Here is an 18,917-nt window from a genome sequence, read left to right as displayed (position 1 = left end):
TTTTAATAAACAAGGTTTCTTCATCAGCAAATTGTGAAGGGTTTTATTAAATTTAAATTTAAAAGACACCATAAATAAACCTAGCATTAAAAGTAAGGCAGATGTATCTTTTAATTTTTCGCCTTTTGAAATCAGGAACTATGGTTAAAGTACTCATATAGATGTTTATATAATTATACAAATAACATTAACTGTTTTCCGAAACGATCGTACAAATAATTGATTTCGTTGTTGTTCCTTCCTATGAAACGGCTTTTTAATTTAATTATAATTTGATTTTTAAATTTTAACTTATCAATCATATTACTAAATATTAAATTAGCTCTAGGATATTTACCTATCGAGCTTATTATATATCTAAATTACAACGAGCACTTTTTCTTTCCTGTATTTTAATTAAACTAGTAATTTTACTATTACATTAAAATACACTCTGCTCTTTAGACTATTGTTCTCATCTCCTTTAAATTATATATATATATATATATATATATATATATATATATATATATATATATATAAACTGACATGTATACATAAGTATGGGTATATACAAATACATGCATATATACATATGAATACATGTATATGTATATACGCATGCAGAGATATATATGTATGTGTGTGTATGCGTACGCATTTAGATATCTCTGCATGCGTATATACATATACATGTATTCATATGTATATATGCATGTATTTGTATATATCCATACTTATGTATACATGTCAGTTTATATTATATTATATATATATATATATATATATATACACACACACACTTACAAACATATGTACACATATACAGAGATTTGAAATTAAACCACTTTAAGCTATGAATGAATTTGTGCATAGAAATATGTCGGCAGGTTGAAATGAAAATTTTATATTTCAACTTGCTAAAATATTTCTGTATGCATTATTCATCCATCCAAACAAAGATTTACTCATTATAAACCATTCTTGGTGCATGATTACTATTTCCTAATAATTTCAGTGTTATGAGACCAGTAGTTTAAAAGTTTATTGATTAAATAGTTTCACAGACACACACACAGATACATCCACTGCAAAGGTCAGCAACATAGGGCCCGCAGGCCGGATCCAGCCTGCAAGCGTGATTGCCAATAACTCTATTTTTAACATGAGGGATGCGGCTTTCAAATTCAACAAAAAGCCTGCCGTTTTATTTCTCTGATACACCCAATCGAATTTGAATACTATGATAACAAACACATGTTCCAAACTAACCTTAATTTTTGCATATAAGTAAAAACATTTTTTTTTTAAATATATACAAACGGTACAAAATGAGAACCAGTTTGGCATACTTACCGGCAACAAACATCAGGTAGAGGCAGCTTCAAAGTTTCAATGTTGTCTCAATCAGCTTTCTATTTCATCCCTACAACAGGGACTCCCCTCATCGCTTACCCCTGTCACTTACCCTATGTAAGTTGCTGGAAATTTTCACTAGGCCATGTTTGTATCTTTTCAATTACAGCTAATTCTACCCTTTGCGACCAAAGCCGCCAACCTCCAATATTTCCTCTTCTATCAGAAAACACGCTATGTGATATATAAATATCTGTACGTGATGTTTCCAAGCTAATCAAAAACCTTGATTCCAGTAAAGCAACCGGCCCTGACGGTATTCAAATTATAGTACTCAAAAGACTTCAATCGGAACTAGCGCCCATACTTACAAAATTGTTTAAACGTTGTCTTAAGGAGAATTGCTTCCCATCACCCTGGAAAATCTCATCAGTATGCCCTGTATTTAAGAATTTAGGTAATCGCTCATCCCCCTCTTAGTACAGGCCAATAAGTCTCCTGTGCGTCATGACTAAGTTGCTGGAATCTGTGTTAAATACAGAAGTAATCAACCATTTCAGCAAAAATAACCTTTTTAGTGACACGCAATATGGTTTCCATTCTGCTAAATCTACAGCATATGTGCTTACAGTTATATCTCATAGGATTAGCGAATTTCTTGATGGAGGCAACCTTTCTAGGACAATTGCTCTTGACATATCAAAGGCCTTTGATAGAGTATGGCATAAAGGTTTACTTCACAAGATCTCCAGCTACGATATAGCTGGAAATGTCTTTTCAATTATTAAATCATTTCTCTCTGATAGGTTCATAAGAGTAGTGGTTGATGGGCAGAAATCAGAAGCTCACAGTATTAATGCTGGAGTCCCTCAGGGGTCCATCCTTGGCCCAACTCTTTTCCTGATCTACATTAATGATCTTCCAAGTCACATCCTTGCAGCATTTATAGACATTTATGCTGATGACACTACTATCTATGGTAGCACATTTAAAACCGTAAACGACCAAGTTCTCTCTGATTCTCTCCTCTGATCTTGAGCAAGTGGTACAATGGGGAAAGAGGTGACTTGTTACTTTTAATGCATCAACCAAGCTGTTATCTTTACATCATCAACGTTCTGATGCCCATCTGGTATCAACTGAAATGAATTGCTTTCATCTTGGAGAGGCCTCATGTTTTGATAAGCTTCTGAGCTTGACTTTTACTCCTGATTTTAAATGGAACACATACATTAAATCTGTAGCCAAGGCCGCTGGAAAAATGGTGGGATCTTTCTATCGATCCAGTAGATATCTTACTGCTGATACAATTCTCTATCTATATAAGAGCCAGGTACGTCCAAGGATGGAGTACTGTTGCCACATATGGGCAGGAGCTGCTAGAAAGGACTTGTCCTGCCTTGATAAAGTTCAAAATAGACTTTGTAGCCTCGTAGGAAATGTCCTTTTCTCTTCCCTGCAACCCCTTTCTCACAGAAGAGATGTTGTGAGCTTATCTCTGCTTTATCCTTATTTTCATGGCAAGTGCTCGGCTGAGCTCCAATCTACGCCCCCCCCCCTCGCTAAACTTTCACAAGAAACACCCGTCTAGCAGAAAACACTATCAATAATTTCTCCCACTCTTTATCTGGGCCTAAAACTAAATGTAGATTCCATGAGCAAACTTCTTTCTTAGAACTGCACGCCTATGGAATTGTCTTCCGTTGTCCTGCTTTCCAGCTGACGACAATATGGTTGTCTTCAAGTCCAACATAAACAAGTTTTTGATGAGCCATTACACATAAGTTAACAAATTTACCAAATCTGCATTACTAACGATTACTATATTGTCCAATTTCTACTGTACATTCTTTAACCCTTATCCTCGAGTGGCCTCTTGGCATTGATAAGTGGTGATGCCTATGTAAAAAAAAAAATTTTTTTAATAACAGATTTAAACATACACGCCATGATTACATCCAGTTCGCTTGAGCTGATTTCGTGTCACTTCTTTTGAGGAAAGCTAATTTTTGTTTTCTTTGTTTCAATTTTAGATTTCCTTTTATTATTCTGATTTTTCAGTGTTTTTTTTTATTATGGTTTTAAATATTTAGATTGACAGAGGTCTGCCTATGTAATTTTGCTTAATTTTTCATTAATGGCTTTCGTCCGGCCCATGAGCTGTCATTATGACATAAACGGACCTGCGGGATCGAATGAGTAACCGACGCCTGATCTACTGTTTTATTTATAAAGAATAATAAAACTTCAAATTCACAGCCATGTGGCCATTGGAATTAGTCTCTTCAGCCAGAGTAGTATCATTACTGGATTGATAATCTTTAGTTTAGGTTTATGTGGAACTTTAATATAAAATTACACTGGGCACTTAACAATAAGAAAATATAAAAAAAAATAAATAAATAACTTGGACAATGTCGGGTAGATAAAGCTCGCTATCCCATAACATGCAAAATATTTTACATTCCTTTTTTTACTTACTTGAAAACAAAATTGTTTACATATATATATATATATATATATATATATATATATATATATATATATATACTAGCAAAAATACCCGTCGTGGACTGGGTTCAAAAACAGCCTACAGAAAATGGACTCTGATTTATGAAAGTATGATAGGTTATGAAAAGGAAGGGTTGTAAAGAGATAGTTTCGAATTTGGAGGTATCAAAACCAAAGCAAAATATAATGAAAGTAAAAATAAAATAGATAAACCCCATAATTTATTATACCATACCTGTTCACACTGAAACACTTATCACAACATTCTGTGGATCTATATTAAAAAAAAACTTGTTAAACTTTGTGACATATTTCCATTCTATGGAGCTCAAGCGCGAACGAACACCCCATAATTTTATTATACCGTATTTCTTCAAACTGAAACATAATTATCAAAGTATACTTACACGGGTAGATATGAAAAGTCTTTATAAAAGTTTGTGCCTATTTCCATTCTATGGAGGCCAGGCGCAAACGCAGACCCCACAGTTTTATTATACCATACCTATTAAAGTTAAAACATACTTATCAAAGTATTTTATGTACATCTATATCAAAAACACTTGTAAACGTTTTTTTTTTTAATTTTTAATTTTTTTTATTTCCATACTTTGTGGACCAGGCGCATACGCAGACCCCACAATTTTAATGAATCATCATTATGCCAGATCAAACATACCCATTCTTGTGTCTCGATACATCTTCTATCATTATATGTGATCAGTTTTTTTATAATAGTCAACCATATAGGAGCGTATTCGTGACCAGACATACATACAGATGTTCAGCTTTATATATATATATATTCTTAGATAATTTTCTTGTGGGTTTCCATAAAGAATAAATATCGGTGTTAACATAATACCCGATTTATGTGCCCTTGATATGAACTGCCTGCCTTTGCATTAGGGCAACTACCCCAATCTTGTCATGGCGATCTAAATAAAGACACTTAGTCGCGTTGTAAGTTTATATTGAAATGTAGTGCCCTGATGTCATTGCTACACATATAATATTTCATATTATAATTATACAATTATTAATTCCTATAATAGAAAGTTGTCTTACCTGTAATTCGTATTTTATAGGATCAACCTTGGTTAGAACAAATCCACATGGAAATTGCTTATCTGAGTGGTAATCACCTGCAAGAGAAAATCATTAAAGAAAACCGTTACATACGTAATCACATAAAAGATAAATGTCTGAAAATATTCACACGTACGTTTCGAGATGTTTGTGGGGTTGTATAAATCTGATAACAAGCGATATATTTAAAAATAAAAAAGAAAGAAAATGAAAACAGAAAAAAAAAGGAAAATATCTATGAAAACATCCATAAATAAGAAAATTTTGCTATAAAATATCATTTAAAAAATATAAATTATTCATCTAAAAATTAAAAAGGAAAACAAATATATGACTCCACTTTTGCATTCTTTATATTTAAAAGCCATAAAAATTGTGCATAAAATTTGACAAGGCAGCGTATCTCAGATATCTTTACAGGCCAAAAATCAAATTGAATTTTCTCCACAGATCCGAATTCCTTATATATCAAGTTTCAAGTCTGTAGTCCAAAAATTGACAGAGTAGTTTGGTAAGGGCCGTTCCACATGCATAGACACACAGAGACAAATTCACTTTATATATATAGTCGATAGTCGAATGGAAAATAGTAAGACAAGCAAACACATGTAGAGACCTAGACGATCCATGTAGATTACACCTTCATGAAAAATTTGCTATCCTATACTTTAAAGAACCCCAACATCTGTTAAACTGTGGGAGAGAAATAGCAAACAACTGTGTAGATAGGATAAACTTTACTCTAGGATAGCGATACAAAATAATTTTTAAATTAACAATAGAAAATAAATAAATAAAATAAACATACATATACATAAATTATCATACATACATTTATATATATATATATATATATATATATATATATATATATATATATATATATATATAACTAAGATAATTTTAAAAAAATTTTTAAATGAAAAAAAGACAGACACTTAACTACACCTAGGTTCAAAATAGGTCAAATTATTAGATATCTACGCTTTCCGTTAAAACACCACACACAAAGGAAGGGGTGAACTCAAAGTCAACCTTTATCCTGTAAGTGCTTGACCATTGGCTGATTAGGGAGAGAGCGGCGGAAACTAGGAATCTGATTAGCTAACTAAAAACTCAATAGAATGTACTTATATAAAAACGCGAGATAACCACAACTCTTCGCATAAGCCTGACGAATCCTAGCATCGATGAAATATTCTGTGTAGCTTAATTCCCATATTTATTTTTATAACTTACTATATATATATTTATATATATATATATATATATATATATATATATATAATATATATATATATATAGAGAGAGAGAGAGAGAGAGAGAATGAGATAAATAGATAATAATGAAGTGATTGATTTTGTGCTACGAAATAGATACTGTCAAGAATTGTAAGTGTCAAGTTAATTAAAGGAATAAATTGTAAGATGGTCAACATCATGAAATTTGGAATACAGACTTTTGTCATTTATCTATCTATATATATATATATAAAAAGAGAGAGAGAGAGAGAGAGTGAGGGAGAGAGAAATAGATAATGTTGAATTTACGAAATATTTTACATACTATTAATACTTGCTGTAAATGTCCACTTTTTTCTACATTTTCCTCATGTTCAGTCCTTAGTCGAGTTATATCAAAGACTTCAAAAATGGTAGTTGATACCCCCTTGCTAAGCACTCAGCGGTATAAGGTGAGGGTCAGGAATGATCCTGAGAAAGGAATGTCGCCTTTCCAGTCTAGTAGCTCATAGAAAAGGAACCTTCTGGTTTACCTCGACTATAGTCAACTACTTTACTTATAATATTGTAATGAAACTGTTAACATTGTAGAATTTCTTCGAGTATGCAATTAATTTATTTCTGTATTAATAAAACGATGACATCAAACATGTTATGTGAGTGTGTTCGTTTCTCATAGGTAAAAAACTTTATTCAAATGAATAATATTGTTCAGAAATATGTTAAACCACTTTTGAACAATGGATAAACCATGAAACTGCAGTGAAGTATTCAGATAAACCACATTGAGTATAATGAAGATTGTCTGCTCTTTTTGATTGCTGCCCATTTTGCTGGATAATTAGACACGATTAAACAGCCAAGAAAACCTTGAGGAAAGGGCAGGGGCTTCCACGGTATCTGACAGGAAGTTAATCATTAATCAGAGGGGTCCATATCTTCCTTGTTACAGTAGTTTGGTTTGTGGAACAGAAACCGGAAGTCAAAAAGAGCAGACAATTTGACTATAACCTGATTATTCTTTATTGATATTTAAATTGTCTTCTTTAGCATGATAGAGTGTTTATTAATGGAATGGGAGACAAGGATTCAATCCTCGGTTGAGCCATACCAATAATTTACAATTCCTCTTGCTAAACACTCAGCATTATAAGGTAAGAGTTAGTGGAGTAATACTGGGATAGGTGGGACGCCCTCCCCTACATCTCTATGTAGACGCTAATGAATAGGGATCCCTTAGATCACCCTCAACTATTGTCGACCGCTTTATTTTTTTTTAATCATGTGTGGCGTATTTGTGTAAAAAAAAAAAAAAAAAAAAAATCAATATTCAATATTTAATATAAGGATGTGAAGTAACCATTAGGATTGACCTTCGGTAGTTGGTTATCTGTCAGCAACCTGAAGTCAATATATACGTTAACTTCACATGCTTATATTTTCTGTTGAGTATTAAATTGATTTTTTTTTAACCTAGTAAGTGCAACTTTTGGTGTGGTTAGGGGGCTTGCGTGTCTCTAGGACCCAGATAGCTATGCTGCGGGAGATTCGCCTACTGGTAGAGTTACCCAAGTCAGACAGGTTGAAGGGTAGATATCAGACTAAGAGCACTCGCTGGTCCTCCAGGTTGGGAGTTAGAATAGGGCCAACAACCCAATTCTGTAGAAGAAAGAACGTTACAGAAGTTGTAACGACATCATCTGTGGACTAGTAGAGTTCATGACGTGAGCAAGTGAAAGCCTCCAAGAAGCCAGTGCGCCAACAAGCATTGAGGCTGAGACCAGGGCTGCCGGAATGACATGGGCCGAACTTAAGGGGACCAGCCGAACCGGGTTCGTTGTGTTGTTGCAGACCTATCTTCCCCGAGGAATCAAGAGGCCTAAACTATTAAATTGTTTTAACACAAATACGTCACACACGAGTTAAAAGAAGATAAAGTAAGTCCAGGAACTTCTGTCATTACTAACCAAGAGTGTTACCACTGTCGACCAAGAGAAAAATTTATCAGGCATGTTGGATGTAGTGCGATACTGCATAGAAGTAAGACATGGCCAGTTCAAAAGTTGGAGACATATGTTGCATGGATAGAAATAATACGAGAATGACATGATAGATGTGTAATGAGCGTCTGAGGCATAGACTTAGTTCTGATGATCTCGGAGAAAGATTAGATATGGACTGTATAAAGAGATGTGTACAGAAGAAGAGATTGTAGTGGTGTGGCCATGTTGAAAAACTAGATGAAAGCTCTGGGGTTAGTAGTAGATGTAGAACAGTTGAGGTAGCAGATTCAGTTCACAGTGGAAGTCTACGGAAAATATGGGAAACGGTCATAAAAATGGATCTGAAGATGTTGGATAAAAGGAACTTGGAGATCGTGCACACACACAAATACCTAGTTAACAAAGAACAAAGAAAATACCAGGTCGGACTTTGTACACACATACTGGCAGGAAATCCGGGTAGTGGCGCCCGTAGTCGCACTCTTTTTGCTTCCCAAGCAGCAATGCTTTGATCTCTAATGGCATCGGCTGCGCCTGATACCATACTTCTCCAAACTATCCGATCTTCAGCTTTTCTTCTCTAGGCGTTGAGTTGGTTTGTGTTTTTCAAATGTCTCTTGAACACGTCTTTATAGCGCAGTTTTGATGCGCCTAGAGGTCGTGTACCTTCTTTGAGCTCACCAAAGAAAACTGCTTTTGGTAGTCTGTTGTCTGACATGCGCATGACATGTCCTGTTCATCTCGGTTTGTTACGATTATTTCTTCAGCACTGGTCATTTTAGCCTTTTCTAGTACTTCAAAATTCAATACATGGTCTTTCCAAGAGATACCCATTAGATGACAGAGGTGCCTTTGTTGTATCAGGTTTAATCTTTTGAAGTGGCTACTGTAGAGAGTCCAGGTTTCTGAGCTGTACAGGAGTGATGGTAGGACAATAACTCTGTACACTTTCATCTTGGTCTTTAATCTGATTCTTCTCTGATTCCACAGACGGTCTCTCAATTTTCAGAAGCCGCTTGGATCCGTTTTGACAGTTCTTCATCAATTCATCCTGGGTATGACGTTAAATGTACTACGGTATTAATATATAGACTAGCGGGACCTGTGGAAATTCCACAGGGGACTCATTCATAAGTAATATATTGATATTGGCATTCTGTAGATGTTCTGTGTAAATGGAGACACTGATATTATTGTAGCTTTTTTGATAAAACTGCAAAATTATTTATCTAAGCTAACACGAATGCCCGGTAAAGCTCTGTCGTAAAGTATGCTTCAATATGATATTTTAATTCTTGCAGATTTTGTATTATATTATTATAGAGTTAATGTTCTATCGATTTTTATATATTATAAAGTTGTGATTTCAAAAATAAAAAAACATATCCATATGACTTGGGTGCATTAGCTTGAATCGAAACTGAAATAAAAACTTATGAATATATATATATATATATATATATATATATATATATATATATGTATATATATATATATATATATATGTATATATATATATATATGTATATATATATATATATATATATATAACTTGAGTTCCTTCAGCCATAATCGAAACCGAAACCAAAACTTATGAAGAATTCTTGATAAAATTATTTATAAAAAAATAGATAATTTAAGTGCCATAATCTATAGTCGAAACCGAAACCAAAACTTATGAAGAATTCTTGGTAAAATTATTTATGACAAGAAATAGAAGAACATAACAAACGACCCAGATGTAAGCATGACACAGAAAAGAACACACACGCTATCGTATTAATATATAGATAATAAGAAGAATAATCACAGAGATGCTAGGGTGATAACTACTACTAGTTCATGACTATGACGACAGGAGAGATATTCTTGTTAAAAAAGTGTATTGATAAAATATAGGTTAAGATTAGGATGTGATTCTGAATGTGGTCTAAAGTACGCTTAAATATGAAATTTTGATTCTTGCAGATTTCGTATATATCATTATAGAGTTAATGCTCAATCGATTTTTATATATCATAAAGTTGTGATTTCAAAAATTTAAAAAAATATATATCCATATGACTTGGGTGCAGCAGCTTGACTCGAAACCGAAATAAAAATTTATGAAATATATATATATATAACTTTAGTCCCTTCAGCCATAATCGAAACCGAAACCAAAACTTATGAAGAATTCTTGGTAAAATTATTTATGACACGAAATAGAACATAACAATTAAACGACCTAGGTGTAAGAACACACATGCTATCGTATTAATATATACATTATTAAGAATCATAGTAGTAGTAGTAGTAGTAGTAGTAGTAGTAGTAGTAACAGCAGTTCATAAGTAGGTAACTGAAATAAATTGTTTTGGACTAATTTTCCAACGGTATATCCATTTAAAATCTTCTATGTTACCAATAGTTCCATTTGCCATCAGATCTGATTTCTTTTAAAAAAACAGATTACTCTGGTCAAAATCCCTAAAGTCTAGGTCATCACTGTTAAAAGTAACCCAAATAAAATAGGAATAAATCAATAATCACAACGCATTCATATTATTGACAATTGCTCCCCGAACAGTGGATTTGGGATTTGAAAGTTCGAAACAAAAAAAAAAAAAAAATTATGGAAACAGATTTTTTTAAGAATGTGAGAAAAATCAATAAGATTCAGGATCAAGAATAATCGATAAGAGACTTGTGTGTCAATAACCCTGAACACTTGGCATAGATTTGCTGTGAAAACACAACAATTTCCCCGGAGAGACAACGGTCTTATATTGCTCAATAACGCTATGCGGAAGATCAAATCACATAGAATTGAGTTTGGCAGATTTTTGTGTCAGGAGGGCTTTTATCGTAGAGTTATCCTTTGCAGATTCCCTAAACACGCTTCATTGATTTTCCTTGCAATATCCAACAAAAATGAATATTCATAAAGATTATTAAGCAACCGTTTTTATTTTTATCTTTGAAACTTCAAATCATGTCAGACAAAAAATAGCAAAGAAATAGACGAGGAGAAAAACACTAAATTATATATATATATATATATATATATATATATATATATATATATATATAAATTATAAAAGAGCTAATAAAAGTTAAAAGGTACATTTTAAGATTTTTTTTATTGTTCTTCAATTTTTGTGTGTAATAAAATGCATTTATAAAATAGATAAAAAAAAAATTGTAGAATGCAGTTTACTTCAAAATGGCAGCAATTAATAGTTAAATTGTCGAAATTATTATCATCACTTCCAATGAAGGTCATTTCGACGTATAAAAACGTTACCAATACAAAGACAAAGAAAAGCAAGCAAAAAATAAATAAATAAATAAAATAAAAAGAGATAAGACTTGGTGGATAGAAAAAAACAAACAATTTTATTAGGAAAAGAAAACAGAAAAAAAGAAACTTAGAGCAAAAAAAAGTTCACGGGCTGTCTGCTGCTAAGATTTTGGTCTCATCTACAAAGAAAGTCCTTTGTGGAGTAATAATCATGAAAGACAGAAATACGTTTGTTGTTTGGTTAAGAAGGCCTTTTTTTTTACTACTTACTGCTGTGATATGAGATTTCAACCAATGTAGGACATTTTTAGAAAGATCGAAATACTTTAGCAAAGTTGAAAAAAGTTAGCTCCCTTTGTTTGCAATTTAAGCTTACATTTTGTAATATCGTCTTTTTTTAAAAATGAAAATCCTCTCAAATGGATTAGTTGAAATGTCTGCAAAGATAACTTATTATCTGAAGTAATGTTCTGAGAGTGTTCTTTTATAATGAGGAATTTGTTTTCTGAAGGAATAACCTGGAAAATTACACATAATTCTTTGTATAATGATGTCCTCTGAAGAGGAAAAATGTCCGGTAAAAAAACTTCCCCATTCCTTCTTTGAGTCCGGTTAGAATAGAAATATTCTTTTCTTTTCACTTAGAAAAACTGCAGCTAGAGACGTATCCATTTTCTTCAGGCCTTAGAAGAAAATATTTAGTTACAGTGATAGACACCTCCAATTCAATCTTTCCTAGTGGAAATATTTGCCACGTGTGTCTTCTCTCCTGTAAACTAGTATTTTTCTGACATATTTGACTGCAAAGTCCTCAACAGATTTCTTGGATTTACTTGAAGTAGATTTCTCACACCAAGAAACTAATTGTTCAGGTAACTTAGACGCAATTCAACTTCAATAAAAGTATAAACTTCGCCAGGTAACTTAGATGAGTTCACTTCAACATTTTAGATGGAGAAAAGATAGTACGTTAACACATTTCCAGCGTCAAGCATAACTGCCAAGTTCAGCTTGAATTTTATCACAAAACGCAGAATGTGCAGATCAATCAACAGGCAGAAATTAGTCACATGACCAAAAACAGCAGCAGTGAAGCAAACTCAAGACAAGGAGAAAAGAAAGAAAAAAAGAGAAGAAGAAAAAATACACCCCCCCAAAAAAAATTTTCTACAGAATTGATAAAATTTCAAAACCAATATGCAAGTGTTTTTGACTTTTTGAGATAAGGATTGATAATTTGGATTAATTGCACTACTATTCTAATCTCGAGTGTTATTCTCACAACGTTTCAGCAGATATAATCTCCGACCTTCTTTGGGTGTACCTTTTCAAAATCAGAAATCTTTCTGTCAAACTTGGGAATCTGTACAAAATTTTGCTAGTATAGTTTTCCACAGAATTATGCAATATCATTAGTGTGATAAATTAGCCCAACTTTTTCATATATATATATATATATATATACGAGCAAACAGTTAATAAAATAAAACATGTTAAAAAACACTTTGAAATGAGTTAAAAACATATTTAATCTGAAAAGGAAACACTTGATAAGTGGATAGTCCTTAATCCGCGGAGTTTCGAAGAAATATTTTCCTTCTCATCAGAGGGTAGGAATTAGCAAAATGCGGGATCGGATTTTGCATACAAAAGTATTTGATGAAACAACAAGTAAGTCAAAAATCTTACTTGATAACAAAAAAGTGAAGCAGAGGGAATATGGTGAAGAAAAAGGTGATTACACGTGAATGGATAGTCTGGTGAAAGATAAATAATCCAATGACAGTAAAATTCAAAAATATAACTTCAAGAAAGTTAATTGAATTTCCATTTGCACAAGTAAAATCCAAGGAAATCCCGTAATTGGAAGATGGTCCAAAATAATCCAAAGGCCGAAATCCATGGAATAATTCACAAATACGGGAAAAGGGGAAAAATTGCAATAATATTAATAAAAGAAAAATAAGATATGCTTTTCACACTGCTGCCGAGACATAAATAAGAAAGATCAGGGAAGAAGAGGAAAAAAATTAAATGGCGATAGAATTAAATATAAAATAGAAAAACAAATGTCAAAATAACCCAGACAGGAAATGTTAAAAGGCACGAAAAAAATATATAGGGCAAAATAATATAGGTCAACTGAAATGTACAGGTTATTACTTAAGAAAATGTCAGCAAGAGTTGTTAAAAGACACTAAATGGAAAATAAATAAATAAATAAATACATCAATTAATAAATAAATAGAAAATAAATAATAAATAAACAATAAATAAATAAATAAAATATAAAATAAAAAAATAAAAATTATTTTAGAGGAGAGGATGGCCGGTATCTGCAAATTCCGGAAAAAGCAAGAAAGTAAGTAAGTAAATGCATATAGTAAAATATAAGTAAATATACATACAAGATATGAATAATCTCCTATCATTATATTTGGCTTAACGTCCGTGTTATATGTTGACATGCGTTGGACGCCTTTTAGAAATTGAGTTCCAAACTAAACTATCTCTTGACAGGTCCTCGTTTATCCATCTTTCTCCCAGATCCATTCTTATTATTTCCTTCCATATTTTTCTTGATCTTTCCCTACTGAGCTGACCCAGCTATATCTATTGCTCTACATCTATTCACTCATTCTTTCAATGTGACCATACCATTGAAATCTCCTGTTATGCACACATCTCCCTATACTGTCCAGATTTAATTTTCTTCTGAGGTTATTAGATCTAAGCCTGTCTTTAAGACTTACATTATACATTCATAGTATCATTCACATATCATTTCTCTCCATGCAACGCATATCCTCAACCCTCACAGGTCAGGTTTCACTTCTATACATCATCATACTGCTATACATGTGTGATAAATTCTTCCCTTGATTGACAGTAGTAACAATGTTGTTGCTTCTAGGTGAATATATCCGGCATTGCCAGGTCAAAACATATGGCCCGGTGGAGGGTTAAGTCGCATACAATTTAAGATACACCAAATATCCTAACTCTTAATCCTATTACGATTTTATTGAAAGTGGGCCACATGTTGGATATATGAGAGCATAAAACACATATCTTCATCTATGAAAATCAAACTGGGAAATACCTCTCATGGCTTAAAACTGGGAAATAACTCTCATGGCTTAAGAGGAAATAATTCTAATAGCTTAAATACATAAAGCTTACTTCAATTTTAAAATGCAACTAATGTCGGAAATAATATTTAAAAATAAATTAAATTATATATAAATTAAATAAATCAACTTTAAATAAAATTCCTAAACCGAACAATTAAGACAATTCTACTACTACTACTCATTAGAGCTAATCATCAAAATAGATTTCCTTTAATGTAACATATAAATGAGGTAACTGCTTTAATGTAGATTTCCTTTGAATAAATAGTATATATCGAAATTATGCTGGAATAAAAGTGCATAAAAGTCCATTTTTAGTATGAAAATAAATTTGTGAAACAGGGTATATATTAATCAAGTTGTGAACAAACAGGTTGGTTGGTTGGTTTTGTTTTACGGCATATCAACCCTTTCCAGGTTATTTAATGCCGAATCCGGTGATTTTGAAGAAAAATTTTTAATAGAATAGATTTGTTTTTTTTTGCAAGTCGGTTTTTATTTAACCCATAGTTGGGACCCTAACAGGTACTACCACTCCGGGTCAAAGTGGACCTGGGAGCAATGGCAATTAAAGGGTTGCTTCACACTCCCCAAACCCCGCAAACTGGAGTCTCACCATCTGATATAGTTTAAGGTCATATTCAGTTCCAAACAAACAGGAATACGAGTTATATGTATATAATCATAAATATATATGATGTATATAATTATAAATATATATAATGTATATAATTATAAATACATATAATGTATATAATTATAAATATATATGATGCATATAATTATAAATATATATAATGTATATAATTATAAATATATATAATATATATAATTATAAATATATATGATGTATATAATTATAAATATATATAATGTATATAATTATAAATATATATAATATATATAATATATATAATTATAAATATATATAATATATATAATTATAAATATATATAATATATATAATTATAAATATATATAATGTATATAATTATAAATATATATAATGTATATAATTATAAATATATATGATGTATATAATTATAAATATATATGATGTATATAATTATAAATATATATAATCTATATAATTATAAATATATATGATGTATATAATTATAAATATATATGATGCATATAATTATAAATATATATAATGTATATAATTATAAACATATATAATGTATATAATTATAAATATATATAATGTATATAATTATAAACGGCTGATATATTGTGAACTAAATAAGTTATAATCTTTCACCATAGAAATAAGTTATACCTATTGAAATAAGGTTGAATTTACAAATGCAAAACAAAAACTTTACATCTTTACATGTAGGTAATATTTTCATTAAAAATCTTTATACGTGGATTCATTAACAATGGAGTTGTACAAATATAACTTTTTAAAGTGTACAGGAAAGACGTTCGTTGAAAGTTTAGTGTTAGGTTCATTAAAACGAAATAAGTGACAGGTATCATCTTAACTAATTAATCAACTATTTTATCAAGGTAAAAATGGGTGAACATGGTAAACAGAGATCTAGAGACAAGGGAGGGTGGGTCATTTCACTTTTAGCGATTATCAAAGTTTTCATTTCAGTTACTATAGTATTATTGGTGATCTGCCAAGCGCGACTCTCATGGACAAACTGATCTGAAACCTCCATGTCTCTGTCAACCTCAACATCCGTGATGTCATGCGTCATGTCCTGACGTTTGTTTTATTTTACTTTGACCTCACCTAACCTTACAGGACATTTTTTTTCTTGCTCATCTTTCACGGGAATTCGTTTATTTCACAAACTTTATATCACTTTCAGCTGCACATAGCTTGTTCCTTATCAATATACTAGTTGATGTAATTGCTATCTGACGTAGGGCTATTCATTATATAACATGTGTATATAATTATTTTAAAGTGGAAAACTTTTTATGATACCCTAGATTTTTATAAAGGGTGGAACGATAAAATTGTCACTTTAGAAAAGACAGGATTCCATTTCCGTGTGATAATAATTGGTTTTCTTTTTTTGTTGCAGACCATCTACTAGTTGGCCAGTGGTGTACAAATCCCAACAGCCATAGGAACCTTCTATCATGTCTGAAAATGGCATAATGTTCAATGATCGAGATCAGAGATGCGCTGCTGTACAACTTATGTTCTCTACCAATCCAAGTTATGACAATAGGACCAATGTCAGCACCCTCAAAATTACTCGCTGGATTGCCGCGAATAACAGGGACATGGCCAGACTGATGCAAACAAGTTTCCAGGCATGGTTGGACTTTGGTGTGGTTTCAAGTGAGCGCCACATCATGCCACCTCACATCTTCGAAGTCGCCTTGAAAGTCTATACCAAAGTGTACCTGGATGTGCTGAAGAGTGTGGTGATGCAACTCTGGCAGACTCTGGGTGAGGCAGTAAGACTCAGCATCGGCCCACAAGTCCAAAGAGACCTAGGCTGGGCTTCAGAAGGAATGCTATGACTTTGTACACTTCTTTCACTAGCCGACCTCCTCCCCCGACCTGAAGTTGCTGGACTACTTCGTTTGGTCATGCGACGAGAACATCACCAACATGACAGCGCTTGTGGAAAAGGCATGCTCCCAGTTCTAGACTCGTATCGAGGTGGTGATTGAGGTTGAAGGTGGCTACATTGAATAGATGTCAGCTCTACAACATAATCAAATTACCTGAATTGATTTTCATCTATTTTTCTGCATGTGTCATCGATTTTATATTTCTCTTAGTCTGTCTGTTCATTCCACTTCTTCTCAGAAACTACTGTGTCGATATGGCTGAAGTTTTTGTATTAACCTTTGTTGTGACAGGGTGCAGTGGATTAAGTACTATGGTTTCTGTTCAATGCACAATTAGGGATTAATAGGGTTTAGTCACCACAGTACCACATTTACTCAAGTTTTCTTGGAAACTACTGAGGCGATCTAGTTGAAATTTTGTATGGACCTTTGTTATAAGGTGCAGCAAACTAAGTATTCAGGTATCTGTTCGATGCACAGCTATGGATTAAAAGGATTGGTATTTAATGCAAAAATGAGCAGAAATTTAATCATATTCGACTGTCATCTTGGCTTAAGCACTCATTCTATGCGATCTATAACCTTTTCTCGTTTGCAATCGTCTAAAAAGTCTATTTTCTTTTTCTATTCATAAACATGTGACATTTTTACTTAGCTAACTCTTAGCTATAAATGTAGCATCAACGATTATACAATTAATTGTAGACAATAAACATGTAACGGAGAACCGAGTCGTGGGTGACGTCACAGCTGTAACAAAAGGTCACGGTGAGGCAGGAGAATGAGGAAATGAATGTCATCGTTACAACGGGGGGGGGAGGGAAAGTTGAAGTTCTTTCCCATTCATTGTATACTTTGCAACTGAGGCTACAACGTGCAGGGTAACCTTACAAATAGTTTGGGCATCAAATAATCCGAAAATGGGTTGAGATGCTGTGAAGTAAACCAAGAAAACAACACTTTCACCATAGAATATTCAGCTATGGAAATAAGGTTGAATTAACAAATAAATTTTTTTTAAAAAAAGAAGAATTTCATCTATTGTACTCAGATATTATTTGCTATTGAAAGAACTTTAGTCAAGTAAAAGAACACATCTCATCTAACTTGCGATAGATCTAAGCCTCGGGGCAATTATCAGGTATTCTTTGAAAAATGCGAGTGCAATATTTTCAGCTTCCAGGCAATGAATTTAAGCGACTTCATGACATGAAACATTCAATTGTATCACACGTCTTCTACATATACGAAATTGAACAGCAAAAAAAGAGGGCGAAATTAGATAATTCAGGTAAACTCCGATAATTTTAGAATATTTTAGAATGTCAGAAAAAAAATGTTCATTTCTATAACGCTGCAAGGATCCCTCCAGGGATCAAAAAAAGATTCTGGTAAAATTGGATTTGTCTATATTCTATGTGATCTTAGTGCGATTATACCGTGTTGAGGACATCAAATTCTTTTAAAAAAAGAAAAGGTTAATTCTATTTTAACGCTTTTGGCTTTAAAACCGAATATGACCTTCTTTACAAAACGTATATATGTTTCAATTGCATATATAACACATCAATCAATAAATTCTGAGCCTGATATATAGATGGCGCCATTAATAAAAAAAAATCCATATTATTTTATAAAGTACTAAGCTTCAAATAGCATCTGTTTAAATTTTAGTCCAATTAGAGTATGAGTTTAAAAATAACGCTTATTCAAGTGAAGCTATTGTTAGCGAGATCTCATAAACTGCGATGCATTTTGAGAGCAAAGACAAATC

General features: G+C 32.4%; 1 long non-coding RNA gene across 2 annotated transcripts in view; it reads right to left on the bottom strand.

Moving 5' to 3' along the window:
- The window catches only part of LOC145279857 (uncharacterized), a 640,184-nt gene that overhangs the window by 434,784 nt on the left and 186,483 nt on the right, over positions 1 to 18,917 (bottom strand). For both annotated transcript variants that reach the window (XR_013868470.1, XR_013868469.1), the window contains exon 2: positions 4,915 to 4,991. This is a non-coding gene — a long non-coding RNA (uncharacterized LOC145279857). The remainder of the gene's footprint in view (positions 1 to 4,914; positions 4,992 to 18,917) is intronic.

This window comes from Euprymna scolopes, chromosome 7 (assembly GCF_053919585.1).
Source record: "Euprymna scolopes isolate OS-2025 chromosome 7, ASM5391958v1, whole genome shotgun sequence".
Classification (NCBI taxonomy): Eukaryota; Metazoa; Mollusca; class Cephalopoda; order Sepiida; family Sepiolidae; genus Euprymna; species Euprymna scolopes.
This window is presented reverse-complemented; position numbering and strand designations above follow the sequence as displayed.